Source organism: Prionailurus bengalensis, chromosome A1, assembly GCF_016509475.1.
Source record: "Prionailurus bengalensis isolate Pbe53 chromosome A1, Fcat_Pben_1.1_paternal_pri, whole genome shotgun sequence".
In the NCBI taxonomy this organism is placed as follows: domain Eukaryota; kingdom Metazoa; phylum Chordata; class Mammalia; order Carnivora; family Felidae; genus Prionailurus; species Prionailurus bengalensis.
In genome coordinates, this window is record NC_057343.1 from 96,838,102 (window position 1) to 96,858,241 (window position 20,140).

A 20,140-nucleotide genomic window follows, 5' to 3' on the forward strand; every position below is an offset into this window, starting at 1 on the left:
TATTTACCTTCCTGAGAGAGCAAACCTCCAGAGTTCTACTAAAGTAAATGTGGCGTGGTTGCTTGGCAACAGTTAGAGGGCTAACTGAGAGTGGGGACTAGATCAGAGATGTACACAGCTCATCAGGGGAACTCCTAGGCTTCAACTAAGCACTCACGTTTACAACACTGTCATGGCTCATGCTAGGACCAGGCTGCTCAGAGAGATACATGCAGGAAGGACAACTTGGCAGAAGGGCAACATAGACATTCCTTCTAAAAGTGTCCTTATGGCAAGCAGACCGTGTAGCAGTCTACACAACCATCCAGTAGCTGTCCTGCCCTTGGATGACAGTGCAAAGACTGGGAGGGGAGTCCACATAAGGAGATGAAAGTGTCACTCTGGCTTTAAAACTCATGCTCCACAGAAGGTGATAGCTCTTGTCAGAATTCTGTAGGTATAGATGCCAGAGTCTGCACAAAGGATGTACAAGTTATAAGAGCCACCATACTCAGGGAGGACTAAAGCTACATCCCATTCACATGTAGTTTTTCAGGGCTCATTTTTTATGTTTATTTATTTATTTTGAAAGAGGGAGAGGGGCATAGAGAGGTGGGGAGAGAGAATCCCAAGCAGGCTCTGCACTGTCAGCACAGAGCCCCACACAAGGTTTGAATTCAGTAACCAGGAGATGACCTGAGCTGAAATCAAGAGTCAGATGTTCAACTGACTGAGCCACCCAAGCGTCCCAGGGGTGTTACTTTTGTTATAAGCAATAATTACATACCATTTTTTTATCAGATACCGGACAAACAGAGTTAGAGCTCTAAATGAAGTTCAAGTTCTCTGGTCCAAAGGAATGGACTTTATTAAGCCTTTATCCACAGAACCTAATTGATGCTTTTACATTTTTGTTATTATTGATGAAACAGGAGGGAAAGAAACACATGGATTGACAGGTGGGGAATGCGGCAGGTTAACATAGTATGAAGTAAGGGCACTTCTGCTTCTATATTCTCAAAGTACATGAGGTTAAAAATATGGTCGTGGAGTAAGGATGGAGAATGAGGTGTGAGTGAGTAGCAGTAGGGGGGAGTGAGTGAGAATTAGGCCATTTTGTAAAAGTATTTGATCCGGACCTTAATTCAAAAAAAAAAAATGTTGTATTTAGGATTTCCAAATAAATTTCCAAAAAAAAAAATGTTGTATTTAGGATTTTTTTCTTTTCTTTTTTTAAGTTTGTTTACTTATTTTGAGAGTTAGAGACAGAGAGAGAGAACGAGTAGGGGAGGGGCAGAGAGAGAGAGAGTGAGAAGGGGACAGAGGATCTGAAAGGGGCTCCAGTAGAGTGCCGATACAGGGCTCAAACTCACACATTGTGAGATCATGACCTGAGCCAAAATCAGATGCTTAACTGACTGAGCTTCCCTTGTGCCCCTAGGATTTTTTTTTTTCTTGATAAAGATGATGTATTCCTTAGGATATTCTCAATATAGTAACAAGTTTACTCCAAGATGTATAATGGTCCAAACACAGTAGAAGTCTGTTCCATGCTCATGTAAAAGCTTTAGGCAGGAACGTAGGGTGTTAGGAGGATCCTCCTCCATGCAATTGGTTTGGAACACCTATTGGCAGAGCCTGTACCATTTACAAAGCTGACTTCCAAAGTTACTGGGTCCTCTTTCTTTCAGCCAGAATGGAAGAGTTCAAAGGGGCATGGGTTGTTTGAAGTAGATCTTAAAATCTTCACCCTCTAGGGGCACCAGGGTCCGACTTTGGCTTAGGTCATGATCTCATGGCTCCTGAGTTCAAGCCCTGCATCAGGCTCTGTGCTGATGGCTCAAATCCTGGAGCCTGCTTTGGATTCTGTGTCTCCCTCTCTCTCTGCCCTTCCCCAACTTGTGTTCTGTCTCTGTTTCTCTCTCTCTCTCTTTCAAAAATAAATTTTAAAAAAGAAAAGAAAAACTTCACCCTCTGGAACTAAGATCAGTAGCCACACTGAATCTCCAGAAGGGCTGAGTAACGTGGTCTAGCTATGTGCTCATGATAAGGAGGGAAATGTGGATTTTATTGAGCAGTAGTATGGGCATTTAGATTTTAGAATGATTTTCTATTAAATGCATTCTATTAAACATATAGTGGACATTATTTTAGAATCCAAGGATATAGTCAATTATTTTTAAAGGGCTTATTTGAAACATTTAATTCCTTAAAAAGGTCAGGTCAGTAAAATGGTATTTTTAAACTCAGCACTAATCTTTTCTGTAGCACCACATTAAAGGTGAATCATCATGTCATTATGTTCATGATTTACATGTCTATGACACAAATGTATACTGTTCTATATAAAACGTACTCCCTGACTTGGCAAAACTGACCACAGGTTGATTACCTTCATAGTAAGTGAAGTACTCATCTTGATTTTTAAAGAAAAACTTACTTTTTTCTATCTTGATGACTCATTTTCATAGATGTTTACTTCTTTCAATTCAGGTAGCAGAGTACTTTATTCAATTCGACCCGGCACCAAATGACCACATTACAGCAGATATGACATTTTAAGGGATCAAACAAAACCAAATATCAAAAGAAACCAAACCAAGCAGAAACATCCCATTTATTAAAATGCCTCTGTTACTCTGCCTGACACTGACTGAGGTTCTATTCTTTGCTTATCTTGCTTTTCCTAATGGAACGTGGGAGCTGCCGGGAAGCTGAACAAATACCATTTGTACTTCAAAACACACTAGAGAACACTAAAATAAACTAATAATTGGAAAATAAATCTTTCTACCTCATACATTCAAATTAAATGTCCAAGAGTGTATGCACCCTCCCCTTAGTTCATAAATGTGAATTGTTTTGATTTTCTCACTCATTTCTACCAGTCTTAAACATATATGAGGGGTCTTTTGCTTCACTTGTGGTGGTTTGAAGCACACCTATTTTTTTTTCTTTTTAATAAAGTGACTTCACAAAAAAAAAAGAGAAGAGAAAAAGAGCCAACTCAGTGTTTGATCGCATGTTTCCATTCATTCACATCTTTCTGTAAAATTATCCTTCTGATCTAACAGATTCCAGTAAAAGATGAAAGTTTTCATGGTGTGTGAGCCAAACGCACATTGCTGTTTTTTTTTTTAAGTTACACAGTGATGAAAAGAAAATGCTGTCCCTGTACTTTGATTATTTTTGCATATGTGTAACTTAGAAGGTGACTCTAAAAATTGAAACTTTCCATGGGTCTAGTTTGCAAAAAGGAAGACTCTCATGGCCAATTTAGAAAAACAAGCATCCAAAATTCTGAATGTTTGAAAAATTACTTCAAGGCCAGTTCTGTGGCATTTCAAACATTTCACCTCACCCTTTTTAAGTGCCAGTCTTATCTATTGCTGAGGAAATTCACACATACGGCATAACTATCTTTTACGTACACGGTGGTGGCGTCTTTGGTATTGGTGTTTTTTTCTTTTTAACTCTTGGGTTGGTGGAATGACAGTGAACTTCAGTGACTCTGAATTTCAATGCTCCTTTTTTGCACAACTTATCAGTGTTTCTGTAATCCTTCAACTTTAGGACTGAGGATCCAATTACAAAGGAGAATAAGTCTGAATACGTTCAGCCTACTTACTTCCTACGCCTTTTAAAAAGAGGGAGAAAATATACATTTGTTTAGACGCTAAAAATCCTCAAGAAACATATTTCTCACCAGGGTGAGAACAAAATGTTCATGTACTTACTTTGATTTGAGGGAAAGACAAAATTTGTTTTAAATTTTGCTTTTAACATCTTTGCCAAATGATACGTGTCAGAATTTAATACTGAAAATTAAACTATGGAATTAAAAGTGACCCTAAAGACTATCTTATAACCACCCCCCTTTCCGTTGATGATTAAAGTAAAAGCAAGTGATATCATGAATTGAAGATGATGGAAATCACAGGCTTGAATTCAGTATAATAATCAAGATTAGCGGACGCAGGTGATACCTGATGTGGTATCTCACGGGGTTTTTAATATTATACCACAACAAGCGTAGAATCTGAGGACCACTTTGCTGAAAACCATGAGCAGGATGCCAGAACAGGTAGATTTCTGCTTTTTTTTTTTCTTGGTGAGAACTTCAAGCTTATATATTATGGAGATTATATATCTCTAAAACATTACTCCCTTAAGTTTTGGTGATATATTGATTTCACTGATCAGTGTCAAGACCTTTGGTCTTAGACAAATGAACATGTCAAAGGAGATTTTAAAAGTTCTTTATGTATCAAAGTAATTTAGGAATGTATCATGTGAGAAGTCACATTTTTTTTTCAAAATTTACAGTACGAAGACAAGTGATTGATTCCATTATTTAGCATAAATATGATAAGACAGAGAGGGCCGGTGAAAATCCTACCATCCACCCTCCCTAGGAATCCTTCTTCCCGTAGATCACACACTGCTGTCCCTTCCCCCCCCCCCCCATCATGCTTTCCTCTACACTCACACCCTCATTGTCTTTCATTTGCTTTCTTTGTCTTATCTCTTAACAATCTTGCTCTGTACCATTGCCGGAATGTTCTACATAAAATGTATGCCTGACCATATAATCTTCTCTTCCACGTAAAGACTAATTTTTTTTTTATTTTACCATGCCTAAAGAATAAAATCTAGACTCTTTAACAGGGCCCTAGACATAATTTCTTCCATTCACTTCCTCCCTCCCACTTTGCCTCATCTCCTTTCTCTGTGAGCCAAGCACCAAGCAGAAATGCCTCAAAGCCACATCATTTCATGCCTTCTTTCCCCTTTTGTTTTATTTTCAATGCCATACTGCTCTCCTCTCCCCTTATCTGCTTTTAAAACCTTTGAAATCAAAAATTCTAAATATCTTTAACACATCTCTTACATACATAACCATCGCCTAGATAATAGCCTTACCTGGGGACAGGAGGACCTTACCTCGACACTCCTGCTATAATTTTGTGATTATTCTTAAAGTCACATTCATCCTGCACCTTCAAACATCAGAGTAGACCTTGAATGAAAAATAAAATGCCTGGTTTGTGCATCAGTGGAGATATTAATGTGGTGAGCTCTATGTTCACACCCTCTCATGCTTTTTTTTTTGCACAGAATCATACTTAAATTTGGAGGAATGGATTTCTGCTACTACCCCCATTCAAATTATGTGCATTGCATACTTGAGGGATGTGATGACTTTCAGATACTTCTGATGCTTTGGGGCAAATGCAGATTGAATATGCTGTTGGGCAATTGACTGATGGTTCCACTAACTGATATTCAAGTGACTTGAGAGTTAATGTAAAGGTAAATGGCTTCGATACCAAGACAAAAAAAAAAACGTGTTTGACTATATCTGAGTCATACATTCTCATTACTGTTGGAAAGAAGGATTTGTATTTGGCAGATCTTTTCAGTTACACACTATAAAGGAAGAAAATGTTTTGTTCAGCCTGGCAAGAACAGTATTTTCCCTTTTAGATTTATTTTTAAAAATAAGTTGCTGATTGAAAAGTCACACAGGTAAATCAACTTCTATAGAAGTAATGACATTCCCAGACCAACAGGCTTTAGTTCAAAATACTAAACCACGCACCGTCTGGAATATTCATTTCCAAATGCTGTGCCAATGGGATCAAACGCTGGCATGCTCAACCTATATTTGAATGAGTAACATACTTTTAAAATAGAACTGGTAAATCAAAACGTTTAGATTTGGCTCAGAGATATTACCGACATGCTTCGTGTTTAGTTTACATTTTAATAGGAAGCATCAGCACCTGGCTGTATAGTAATCATGGAAGAAAGTGATAATTGTTACAAAAAACAAAAAAACAAAAAACACACAAGGTTGTCCAGAAGCAACCTTGTCTATGTTTTAAATGTATAGTAGATGGTTTTTGAGTCTAGGTGGGGTTAACAGGACCATTTTGACTAGGAGAACTGAAGTGTTCTTAGGTCCTGTTAACCTCACCTAGACTTTCTGCTGCACAAGTTAGTCACTATTCAAGAGTCCTGTGCTTTTCTGATTTCATACTAAATTGTGTAAGAGTAAGGTACAGATTTCTTCTGTAGTCTCCCTTCCTTCTTTAATGTATTCAGCGTTTATTGGGTGCCTGCTATTTTCCTAACAGCAATACTTAGGGATGCAAATCAAGTATCGGTGTCCCCTACTCTTGAGAATTTCAGTGTAATGAGAAAAACAGATATGAAAACAAATAATTACAGTGTATTGGGAAGCGGGGCACACTACAGGCATGTAAGGAATGTTATGAGACAAGAGAGGGAAAAGCCACATTGGTCTGGGAAGTTGGGGAAAGATTCCCAGAGATCACTTTGGGCTCGGCCTTGAAGAGTAAGTAGAATTTAAACCAGAGCAAGAAGGACGAGAATACTTTAGGTAACTACAAAGTCCAGAAGGTCCTGAAGGACCCATTGTGCTTACATTGTTGCCCAATTAGATTTGGCTGGAAGTAAACACCTTCCCCAGAAATCTTGCTATAATTATATGAGTTCTGTAACAGTAATGAGAATATTATACGAATGTAAATTCTCAGCAATATAATACAGCAGAAGTGTGTGGTTTAAGGCAAGTAATTTGGAGCCAGACTGCCTGGGTCTGACTTCCAACCTGAACACATAAATGCTGTGTGACTTTCAGCAAGTGATGTAACTGCCACGAGCCTCAGTGCCCTGGCCTGCCAACTGAGGGAGATATTAGTACCTGGCTCGTAAATATTGTCCAGCTTAAATAAAATAATCCTTAAACATTTCTAAGAAAAATGATGACTATTTGAAAACTTTTCATAAGTATTAGCTACAAATGTTTGATTTACTCACTATTTTAGCAGTATTATTGAATTATAATTTATATACCATACACGTCACCCATTTGAAAAGCACAAGTTAATGATTTTTAATAAATTTGCAGTTGTCCAAGCATCCCCTCTGTCTGATTTTAGAATGTTTTCTTTCCCTCAAAAAGATACCTATGGATAGACATTCTCTCTTTCTACTGTTCTCTCTAGGTCTAAATTCAGTCTCTGTAGATTGGCCTATACTGGATATTTCATATAAAAGTAGTCATAAAAAGCATAAAAATTGTGGCCATTTGTGTCTATCTTCTTTCCCATTTTTTTTTCCTTTTTTAAGTTTATTTATTTTGAGCGAGAGAGAGCTTGGGAGGGACAGAGAGAGAGAATCCCAAGCAGGCTCCATGCTGTCAGTGCAGAGTCTGTTGTGGGGCTTAAGCCACAAACCATAAGATCATGACCTGAGCCAAAACCAAGAGTTGGAAGCTTAATCGAGTGAGCAACCCACACACCCTTCCACCTTCTTTCCTGTAGCGTAATGTTTTCAAGGTTCATCCATACTGTAGTGTGTATCAGTATTTCATTCCTTTTTATGGCTGAGTAATATTACCTTGAATGAAATGCCACATATATTTATTCATTGGTTGGTGGATGTTTTGAATATTCTACTTAGTGGATACTATTGATTTTCCTGAGAATATTTATGTGCAAGTTTTTGCATGGATGCATATTTTCATTTGTCTTGCTTACGTACACAGTACTATAGTTGCTAGGTCATGTGTTAACGGTATCCTTAACATTTTGAAAAATTGCCAAACTGTTTTCCAAAGCAGCTGCACGACTTTACTTACCATCTGGAAAATGTGACAAGGTTTTAATGTATTTACATCCTCACCAATGATTGCATTATCTGTTTGTATGAAAAATGCCAATGGAATTTGGACAGGAATTGCATTGAATCTGTAGAAAAGCTGAAGGTACTATGAACATTTTAACAATGTTCACTCTTATGATCCATGAACATGGGCTATTTTCCACTTAATTGTATCTTCTTTAATTTCTTTATCAATGTCCTACAATTTTTGGTATATAGATCTTTCACTTTCTTGATTAAATTTATTGGGTTTTTAAAAATTTTTTTAAATGTTTATTTGTTACTGAGAGACAGAGAGACAGAGCATGAACATGGGAGGGGCAGAGAGAGGGGGAGACACAGAATCTGAAGCTGCCTCCAGGCTTGGAGTTGTCAGCACCAGAGCCCAAAGCAGGGCTCGAACTCACAAACCATGAGATCATGACCTGAGCTGAAGTCGGATGCTTAACCCACAAACTATGAGATCATGACCTGAGCTGAAGTCGGACGCTTAACCAACTGAGCCACCCAGGCGTTCCAAATTTATTCTTTTTGATGCTGTTGTAGATGAGAATGTTTTCTTTATTTCTTTTTTAAATAGTTGATTGTTTGGGTAAAAACACAACCTATTTTTGTCTGTTGATTTTGTATCCTGGAACTTAACTGGATTCACTGATTAGTTCTAACAGTCTTTAGGATTTTCTACACACAAGATCATGCCAGCAGCAAACAGGCATGATTGTACTAATTACTTCCAGATTTGGATGAGGTTTATTTATTTTTCTTGTGTGATTCCTCTGGTTAGGACTTCTAGTACTATGTTGAACAGGAGTAGTGAAATTGGGTAGCTTTGTCTTGTTCTAGATCTTAAAGGGAAAGTTTTCAACCTTTTACTGTTGAGTGTGATGTGACTTGCAGACTTGTTAAATATGGTCTTTATTATGTTGAGTTATTTTCAGTCTATACTCATTTTGTTGACAGTTTCTATCTTGAAAGGATGTTGAATTTTGTTCGATGTTTTTGCTGCATCTGCTCAGATGATCATGTGATTTTTTTTCCATTCTCTTGGGATACACCACAGTAATAATTGATTTGCCAGTATTGAAACTTTCTTGCATCTCAGTGATAAATTGCACTTGTTTGTGGTGTTTGATTCTTTTCTTGTGCTGATGAGTTTGGTTTGCTGGTATTTTGCTCAGCATTTTTGCATCTGTATTCATCAGGGATGTTAGCCTGGAGTTTTCTCTTCTTGTAGTATCCTTATTTCGCTTTAGTATCAAGGTAATGCTGGTCTTGCAAAATGATCGTGGGAGTGTTCCTTCACTTTCAAATTTTGGAAAACGTTTGAAAAGGATTGGCATCAATTCTTCTGTAAGTATTTGCTTTAATTCTTCTGTGAAGCCACCTGATCCTAGGCTTTTCTTGGTTGGGAGGTTTATGAATACTGATTCAATCTCATTACTCATTGTGGCACTGATCACTTTTTCTGTTTCTTCATGATTCAGTCTTGGTAGGTTGTATGTTCCTAGGAATTAATGTTTCTTCTGAGCTGTTCAGTTCATTGGTGTATATTTGTCTGTAGTCGTCTCTTACGATCCTTTGTATTTCCATGGTATAAGTTGTAATGCCTCCATTAATTCTTTTATTTATCTGAGTCATTTCTTTTTTTTTCTTAGTAGATCTAGCTAAAGGTTTATCAATTTTGTTTACCTAAAAAAACAAACAAAAAAAAAACACCAAAAAACAAAACACAAGAACTCCTAGCTGCATTTGTCGTTCTGTGTTATTCGAGTCTCTTTTTCATTTATTTCTACTCTAGTCATTATTATTTCTCATTCTGATAACTTTGGCTTTAGTTCGTCTTGTTTAGTTTGGAAAACTTGTGGCTGCCTTATTATTTTATTTGTATTGTGGTGCTACCACCTTCCTCTTAATTGTTCTCCACCAAATCCCCAATGCTCTTAGACATGTAGTTCTCCATGTTCTGTTTCAAATAAATTCAGTCCCCATCAATTCTCATGGTCTGCCTTTACCCTGAGCAGAACTTCAGAACTACTACACTGGAACCTGAGGAGGCAGGTGGGGTTTGATTGTGCTGAAGTGATGTCCTCATTCTATGAGTGGTCATGGGGTAGATGTGATACCTTGTGGTCTTGTGTTTGACTCTTCCAGCATAGACCTTCCACCCTAGAAGCAATCTGAGGAAGGACCATTTGGACCTCTTTATTCTTACCCTGCCACATTTAGAGTAGATCTTCTGTTCTATGCATAGGGTGCAATAGGGGGCTACAGACCTGATCCTTTCAGCCTAGTTGGCTGGAATAGAGCCTTCTGCAACAAGCAATAGGAGATGAGAAACCCTAGCATCCTCCTTCTCCAAGGGTGAAATATTATCCCCAGACTGGATAATGTGTGTGCAAGAGAGAGAGGTCCCCCATCTTCTTAGTCCTCACCTGAAAATCGTAGAACATTTAAGATTACAGAACATTACATTACATTACAGAACTGGTGTAGTCGGGAAGGTTGGTGGTGGTAAGGCTATGCTCAGAACCACAGTCATGTTCTTGCTGAAATTTAGCAGGTTTTCTTTAATGAATGTTTCTCCATTTTGCTTTTTTCCCTTAGGACAAATTGTAGAAACGTTTTAATAATTGTGGGTTTGGTTTTGTTTTTATTTAATAAAATGTGTGCAAACTAAACTGTTGTTTTGTTGGGGAGAGGGTCCACCAAACTTTTTACCTTGCCATTCAGGAGGTTTTGCCCTCCTTAGTTATTTTCGCCATTGCATTATTTTTCATCTATTGTGATGGAGTGTTCATCACTTCATCCCTTTTTACTAGTGCATGTTGCCATCTATTTTTATAAGAAAGTGCATTTCTTCACGTTTGATGAGAACCTCTGTAATTAAAAAAGAAAGTGATGTGCTCATGTTTTGAATCTGTGTTAATAGACCCCTCTAGGATAGTCATATTTCTAATTAGAATATTCAAGGATGTTGAATCATACACAGAGGAAAGTGGACTCTTTATTAAGTCTCTTTATAAAGCAATGTTTACTGGAAATGTGGCCATGTTAAGTAAGGGTGTAGAAACAAGAATAGAACAAAATGTGTGATCTAAAAGTTGGAGGTCATAATGGAAACAGATGCAGGCATTAGGTGCTCAGATACAACCAGGTCCTGTGCAGAAATCTCTATCTCAACAGAGGTCAATGGAGGTGTATCTCTGCCATGACAACATGCAACATATACACTCTAGCTCTGTGCTATTGCCATCCAGGGATAAGAAGGGATAGTGAGGAGACAACCCTTACTTGATCATATATTTACTGCCACAGATGGGCTCTAAACTAAAAATGACTGTTATCTTGGTTATACAAGGTTAAATTTCCTCTCTGGCATAGACTGAATTTTTATGTCCCTCCTAAAACTCTGTGTTGAAACTCAGTCCCCAGTGTGATGGTATTTGGAGGTGGAGCCTTTGGAAGGTGACTGTCGTGAAGGCAGCTCCCTCATGAATGGAATTAGTGACATTATAAAACAGACCCCAGACAGTTCCCTTGCCCTCTCTGCCATGTGAGGACGCAGGGAGAAGTCAGCAGTCTGCAACCCAGAAGAGGACCCTCCCTAGAACTCAATTATACTAGCAGCATGTTTCCAGACTTCCAGACCCCGGGACTGTGAGAAATAGATTTCTCTTGTTTATAAGCCACATCGTCTGTGGTATCCTGTTACAGTAGATGCCTTCCAAGCATAAATGAGTAAACCAGATCAAAGTTTATTTCTGTTAGAGACATAAAAGGAAGTTACATATTTGAACACTTGAATTTTATGATTCCAAATTCACACCTGCTACATTGTCTTGCACTTTTCGTACGTAGAGGCCTCTTGAAAAATCCAAATAATGTAAAACACAAGTTAAAAAGAAGAATCAGACAATATTATAATGAAGGAAAATTTGCCCTCCTGTAAAAAGACTAATTTATGTTGCTAAAATATTAAATGTAACAGACACCTCTTATGCCACCTCCCATGCATACATGCATGGGAGCCCAAACCCACCCCCCCACACACACCACCCAGTTCCAATATACTCATAAAAAGTTGACTCTTAAATTTCTTTTACTATTCCAGGCTAATGATGATAATGCGTTAACATCAAGTGATTGAAATTATATACAATTCATAAGATCCCCATTATATATCACTCATAATAATTCGGACAGATAAGCCAAACCATACTTTTTTTTATGCTGATTCTGAAGGAAAGATATGTTCTAAAAAAAAAAAAATCATGGTATGTAAGCAGACCACTTGGGAAATCTCTAACAACCTTAAGAGTATACAAATACTTTTGAAGCAGCCCCAGGTAATTTATAAGCTTTTATTTATAAAGGAATCGCTGGGAGTTAATGTAGGAGATATGCCTAGCTATTCATTTAAGTAAGCCCCGTAGGACAATTAAAATGCAGCAGTTAGTTGAGTTCTACTTACTGTACTCAGAAACAAAATGCAGTTGAAGCATACAGCCTTATGCATGCCTCCCGATTTCATGTCAGAATAGATTTCTAAAAAGATGTTTGCATTCTCCCTAATTCTCACACCTTTATCTTGTGAATTAGTACCTCTTCCACTTGTATCTTATTTCAGTTCCATTATCTGTCTCTCAGTCTCAAAAACAATTTTTTAGAGCTCCCTCCTTTTTCTTCTCCTTTGTATATTTTATCCCTTAGACCCAAATCACTCTACCACAACATTGCTTTAAATTGGAACTTTCCAGATAAACAAAACAATTGTAAGCAATTCCTCTTTGGGGATCGTGTCTTTCCTTCTCTCAGCAGACAGAACTTTCTTTCTTACTTGCTATCTCTCTGCAACAAAATGCTGTGTGTGAAATAGAGGATTCAGGCATGTTTATATCGGGCTGGAGTATTTTTTTTTTCATAGCTCTGAATACGCATACCATGATGCGAGACTGTCCATTAGCTTTTAAAAAAGGGTCGAAGTTAATAAAAGTGACATACCTGCTTCCCAGCAGCCACAGCTACGGACTTCCTTACTCCTTCCAAATGGATCTCCCAACTGGGCCTCTCCTGGAGCTGTCAGGGAACTGCTAGATAGGAATTTGTTCTGAGTTCCGACACACTTAGAAAATAAGACACATGATGATCGGATCTGCCGGCTGGATGATAACGGTGACCCTCCTCGGGTCCATGGCCATCCATGGAAGCATTCTGTTTTACGAGCTATTGTTTGGTATCGTTTGATGTGCTCTGCTCCAAAGTCAAATCTTCGGAAGATAGAATCACACGCATCTCTCTTATACAAACCTTACTGCAAGTCTCAGCCTTAAAAATTACCCGTGCATATCCAACATCACATGGTTAATAGGACGTTAGAAACCCGGGGGTGGGGGGAAGTTTTGCCATTTAACTTGGACGTGTTTTCCATTACGTTGCAAGCATTTTAAGATTGCTTGCTGGGAATTCCTTTTTAGAAATCCCTTCATAGTTCATGCATAATAAACGATACGTTTTCTAGATACGTTAATGTTTGAAAAATAATTCTTGTGTACATAGTCTTTTCTTTATTAGTGCCAAACTCTTTTAAACCAAGGGTTCTAAAATAGGGATGACTTTTTTCATCCAGTGGCTAATGTGATCACTAGCATAAACTGTGGAGTCTCCTTGGCGGATGTTCTCGATCTCTAGGGTGCCGTACAGATTGGGCCTGTGAAGCGCTGTTTGGTTATTTGCTGTTTTCAACCTTGTGCAGAGTCTTTATTGGATTTTCAGAAAAGAAATAAATGGTATGAATATTCAGGCTTATTCTAATTTCACATAAAGCTCCAATATAATAAGTCGCTTGTTACACTACATGACCTCACACAAATGCCTTTTATATTAATGCAGGAACCAAATAAAATGTTTAAACCCTCTTGAAAGCACATCTAAGGCTCAGTTAAGATGTTGGCTCTAAAGGAGCCCCTGGCGTTAGGAAGCCCACATGGTTAACAGCCTTCTCTTTTGCCCGCTGAAGCTCATATGGGTCTTTCTCTCCTCCCCAGCCAAACATTTAAACTCTTTTTGAAGAGAAGGTAAGATGTACCCACCTTGGACGCAATGGCTTCCTCAGAAGATAGAAAAGAAATTTTGTGCGTTTTATTGAGAAGTGGTAGCAGGTATTTTATTTTTTTCATGGAAAGCCCACTGATCTTCCACAGACATGGTAACAAAGTCTGGGATTTTTGTGGGGAAGATATCGGCCTTGTAGAAGGGAACTATGGTGGTTCAGTCTATGGACGCAAATCTTTCTGACATTCTTCAGTCAAGACGCAGGATATTCCCTCCTTTTGTGTTTTGTTTTGTTTTTAATGTGTGTTTATTTATTTTGAGACAGAGTGAGAATGCATGCAAGCAGGGGAGGGGCAGACAGAGAAGGGAAAGAGGGAATCCCAAGCAGGCTCTGTGCTGTCAGCATAGATCCTGACATGGGCCTTGATCCTCGAACTGTGAAACCATGACCTGAGCCAATATCAAGTGTCGGACACTTAACCAACTGAGCCACCCGGATGCTCCCACCCTTCTTTTTGAATTTGAATGGCTGATGACTGACTCCTTTGATCTGAAGGGTTTGGCAGAGGTAAGGTTATATGATTTCCTAGCTGAAGTTGCAAATGCAATCCAGTGTCCAGCTGTCTTCTGGGACATTCAATTTTTGGGGATCCTTGAACCCCAAACAATTGTTTCTTCAACCGTTTCTTCAAGCCACAAGGAATGGCCACATATAGGCACCCTTTATAATAGTCATAGCTGGGCACACAGTATGTAGCCAGAATTAAAAACTGCCCGGCCAAATCCTTTCCATATTGTAGTGAGCAAAATAAAATAGTTGATTCAGATCAGTTTTAAAATAATAAGTTATGCAGCAATGAATAACTAGAACTGGAATTAACCAACAATCGTCTGAAAACTCAAAAGAGAAGTTTTAAAATGAAAAGTAGTTTGGAGTTGTTATACATGGGACTGGAAGAATTTTTGTTACTTCAAAAATAGAGACCATTAATATATTATTTGAGGACATCAAAAAAAGTAATGAGACTGTCTTATATTTCATTCTGGGAGGAAAGGTATGCCCCACAGAGCTGATTAAAAATAGCAGTTGTAAAAAGTAATTATGTTGCTTCCTTCCTGCATCATGCTGAGTCTAGCTTATTTAATAAATCCGGTTCCAAGCTACGTAGAACACCACCAACTCCATCATCACCATTGCCATTACAAGAAATTAGCGTGTCCTGATTAAGTTGTTAAAGGCTTCTATTAAAACACATTTATTTTGGCAGACATAATCTCTCCTTAACCCGATTTTAGTGATTAGCTAATTACCATTGGGTTAGTTGTAGATGATTCTGTAAAAGACAGATCCTTTTGAATGACATGTTGCAGCCCAGGAAGCCAGACTCAGTGCCTCAGAAGACTGCAGAGAAAGAGAACTGAAAGAATCAGAAAGAGAGAGTAAACCCAAAAGACAGTGATTTTGTATTTTCCTAATTCCATCTACATACGGAAATTATCTTCTATGTGAATTACCTTCAGCTTCTTTTTATGTGCGACCCATCTTCCCTGAACGATGAAAGCAGTGAGTTTAAGCTTCCTCTATGACTGACCCACAGCAATGGAATCTTCTTAGCCATGATTCACCCCTAGCATTCTTACGGAGCACAAGGAGAGCATTGAATGAACTTCTCTCTAATTTAATCACAAAAAATAATTATTTTGTTCCAATGCCCTGCCTATGTGACTCACTGTTGTAGGGCACATTCTGAGATGATCTCCAGTGACGCATATCCCTGTATAATCTCTTCCACCTTGAGTGTGGGTGCACCCCGTAAATACGTTACTATGTCACTCCAGTGATGAGGTTTGTGAAGGTAGACTCTGTTTCTGGCTTTGAAGCTTTGAACATGTGGGCTGGAGCAGGAAGCAGGTGGCAAGAAATGCAAGGACCATCTATGATCTGACAGCAACCCCCAACCAAAAGCCAGTGGGAAAATGGGACCCCAAGCCTCAAATCACAGAACACTGATTCTGCCTACAACCTCAATGAATTGGGAAGCAGATTCTTTCCCATAGCCTCCGTGAAGGAGCACAAGTCAGCTGACACCTAATTTTCACCTATAAGATCCTGAGCAATAGACCAGCCACCTCAAGCCCAGATATGTGACCTCCAGAACTGTGAGCTCCTATGTAGGTATTCTGCTAAAGTGCTGAATTAGACATAATTTGTTCACAGAAATAGAAAATTAATATGGGACATAGATCATAATTTTACTAGATCTAATCCACCTCCAGAAACATAAGGTTAATTGTGTGCCAACTTTTTTAACATTAGAAATCACTTTTGGGGCACCTGGGTGGCTCAGTCGGTTAAGCATCCGACTTCGGCTCAGGTCATGATCTAGCAGTTGATAGGTTTGAGCCCTGCGTCAGGCTCTGTGCTGACAGCTCGGAGCCTGGAGCCTGCTTTGGATTCTGTGTCTTCCTCTCTCTCTCTGTTCCTACCCTGCTTGTGCTCTCTCAAAAATAAATAAAGGTTAAAAAAAATTTTTAAAAAGAAATCACTTTTGTATGTACGTTATTGAGTCCAAATAAAGGCCAAATCCACATAGAAAATATGTATCAGGTATCTTCAGGAATTTTTAATTTTAAAATTTTATTTTTTTATATTTTGTAGACAGAGTGCATGTGTGCTGCATGTGCAAGCTGGGGAGAGGCAAAGGGAGAGGGAGGGAGAGAGTCTCAAGCAGTCTCCATGATCAGAGTGGAGATTGATGCAGGGTTCAATGTCAGGATCTAGAGATCCTGACCTGAGCCAAAATCTAGGGGTGGTCACCAACTGAACCATCCATGTGACTCATGGGAATTATTAGTTTTGGAGTTTTTCTTAATTTTTTAAATATTTATTCACATTTGAGAGACAGAGACAGAGCATGAGTGGGGGAGGGGCAGTGAGAGAGGGAGACACAGAATCCGAAGCAGGCTCCAGGCTTTGAGCTGTCAGCACAGAGCCTGCCATGGGGCTCGAACCCACGAACTGTGACCTGAGCCAAAGTCAGACACTCAACCGACTGAGCCACCCAGGTGCCCGGGGAATTATTAGTTTTAAATAAATGTATCCTGTAATTACTTTTCTTTTTTTTCCATTATTCTTGTTTTCATCATGATAAGTGTCCTCTTAAATCCCCATCACCTATTTCAGCCATCCACCACCCACCGCCCCTCTGGTAATCATCAGTTCTCTAGAGTTAAGGGTCTGTTTCTTGGTTTGTCTTTCTCTCTCTCTCTTTTTTTTTTCCTTTGCTCATTTGTTTTATTTCTTAAATTCCACATATGAGTGAAATCATATGGTATTTGCCTTTCTGTGATGGACTGACTTTCTTAGCATTATTCTAGCTCCATTCATGTTGTTACAAATGGCAAGATTTCATTCCTTTTGTGGATGAATAATAGTCCATTGTATACATGCCACATCTTCTTTATCCATTCATCAGTCAGTGGACACTTAGGCTCTTTACATAATTTGGCTATTATACATAATACTGCAATTAATATAGGGGTGTATATATCCCTTTGAAGTAGTGTTTTTGTATTTTTGGAGTAAATACCCAGTAGTGGGATTACTAGATCATAATGTGGTTCTATTTTGAATTTTTTGGAGAACTTCCATACTGTTTTCCAGAGTGGCTGTACCAATTTGTATTCCCACCAACAGTGCACAAGTGCTCTTTTCTCCACATCCTCACCAACACTTGTTTATTGTGTTTTTTATTTTAGCCATTCTGATAGGTGTGAGGTGATACCTCGTAGTTTTGGTTTGCATTTCCCTGATCATGAGTGATGTTGATGTTCTTATGTCTGTTGGCCATCTGTGTGTCTTCTATGGAGAAATGTCTGATCGTGTCTTCTGCCCATTTTTTAATTGGATTGTTTCTTGGGTGTTGAGTTCAATCATTTCCTTATATATTTTGGATATTAACCCTTTATCAGATAGGTCATTTGCAAATATCTTCTTTCCTTCCATAGGTTGCCTTTTAGTTTTGTTGCTTGTTTCCTTTGCTGTACAGAAGCTTTTTATTTTGATGCAGTCCATTTTTGTTTTTATTTCCTTTGCCTCAGGAGACATAGCTGGAAAAATGTTGCTGTGACAGATACCAGAAAATTACTGCTTGTGCTCTCTTCAAGGATGTCTCTGGTTTCAGGTCTCCATTTTGAGTTTACTTTTATGTATGGTGAAAAGAAAGCAGTCCAGGTTCATTCTTTTGCATGTAGCTGTCCCATTTTGCCAACACCATTTGTTGAAGAGACTGTCAAAGATGTGCTCACTTCAGCAGCACATATGCTAAAATTGGAATGGTACAGAGAATATATGCATAGCCCCTGCTCAAGGATGAGATGAAGAGACTTAATGAGATGAGATGAGATGAAGAGTAATTAACCACGTCATTGTGAGGTTATTTCTGGAGTTTCTATCGTATTCCTTTGATCTATGCATCTAATTTTTATGCCAATACCATACTGTCTTAATTATTGCTGCTTTGTAATATAACTTGAAATTTGGAATTGTGATACCTTCACATTTTTCTTTTTCAAGGTTGCTTTAGTATTTGAGGGTTTTTTTGTTGTTGTAGTTCCACACAAATTTTAGGATAACAGTGGTGAGAGTGGACATTCTTGTCCTGTTCTTGACATTAGAGGACAAGGTCCCAGGTTGGCTCTGTTGAGTATTATGTTGGCTGTGGGTTTTTCATGTAAGGCCTTCTTTATTATGTTGAGGTATATTTCCACTAGAACTACTTTGCAAAGAGTTTTTATCATGCATGGATATTGTACTTTGTCCAATGCTTTTTCTGCATCTGTTGAAATGATCATATAATACTTATCCTTTCTCTTATTAATGTGATGTATCATGTTTATTGTTTTGCGAACATTGAACCACACTTGCATCCTATGGATAAACCACACTTGATTGTGGTATATGATGTTTTTAATGTATTGTTGGATTCAGTTTGCTAATATTTTGTTGAAAATTTTTGCATCTATATTCATGAGAAATCTTGGTCTTTAGTTCTCTTTTATTGTGTGATGTCTTTATATAGTTTTGGTATGAGGGTGATAATGGCCTCGTAGAATGAATTTGGAATTTTTTTGTCCTCTTCTATTTTTTTGAATCTTCTCTTTTTGAAATGTTTGGTGGAATTCACCTGTGAAATTGTTTGGTCCTGAACTTTTGTTTGGGGGAGATTTTTTTATTACTGGTTCAATTTAATTGTTGGTAATTAGTCTGTTCAAAATTTCTGTTTTTTCCTGCGTTAGAGTTGATAGATTATATGTTTTTAGGGGTTTCCAGGAGTTTAATCCATTTCTTCTAAATTTTCTAATTTGTGGGCATATATGTTTTCATAATACTATCATATGGCTGTTTGTATTTCACTGGCGTTTGTTGTTATTTCTCCTCTTTCATTAGTTATTAGTGATTTTTTTTTTATTGGCGTCCTTTTTCTTTTTTAAGTGAGTCTGGCTACTGGTTTGTCAATTTTGTTGAGCTTTCCAAAGAACCAGCTCCTGATTTCATTGATCTGTTCTGTTTTTTTTTTTTTAAATTTATTGTATCATTTATTTCTGCTCTAATCTTTATTATTTCCTTCCTTTGGCTCTGTTTGGGTTTTGTTTGTTGTTGTTGTTCCAGCTCCTTTAGGAGCTTTAGGAGCTAGGAGCTATAAAGTTAGGTTGTTTATTTGAGATTTTTCTTGATTCTTGAGGTAGGCCTGTATTGCTATAAACTTCCCTCATTTTGTTGCATCTCAAAGGTTTTGGACTCTCATGTTTTTATTTTCACTTGTTTCCATGTAATTTTTCATTTCTTCTTTGATTTCTTGGTTGACCCATTCATTGTTTAGTAGCATGCTATTTAACCTCCATGTATTTGTGCTCTTTCCATGTTTTTTCTTGTAGTTGATTTCTAGTTTCATAGTGTAGAACTACTTTTCTACTCCAAGAAACATGCTGTACTTCACTGTTGTCCTCTTTCACAAGACTTAGCCTATTAGCAATGAGTCCACTTCAAAGAAATTAAATAATAACTCTAAACACACTCACCAAAATATGCTCACAACTTCTTCATTGGGGAGAACTTTTATTTCAACTAACTCTATAGGGGGACATGAGTCTCAGACCCTTGTCTCTTTGGTAATATTTTTCTCCCTAAATGTTACCTGCTCTTTTGGAAAGGTGTATATCGTGCATTCATGTCTCTCCATGTCTCTCTAAAGTTACATATGAACTTTCTGATCCTGTATTTATACAAATGCTATCTGTTCTCCACACTGATATTCGATGAGTTTCTGGAGTGTCCAAGTCCATGAAAAGGCTCATTTAGTAAATGACTAACTAAGGTTCCAAGAGAACACCCTCCCTTCTCTTGAAAATACCCTCT

The 20,140-nt window shown here is 38.0% G+C and overlaps 1 non-coding gene across 1 annotated transcript; it reads left to right on the top strand.

Annotated features, from left to right (window-relative positions):
• The first annotated feature begins 18,022 nt into the window (after positions 1-18,022).
• On the top strand, positions 18,023-18,129 carry LOC122496533. Its single transcript, XR_006300850.1, has one exon. It is a non-coding gene; the product is annotated as a U6 spliceosomal RNA (small nuclear RNA).
• The last annotated feature ends 2,011 nt before the right edge of the window (positions 18,130-20,140 follow it).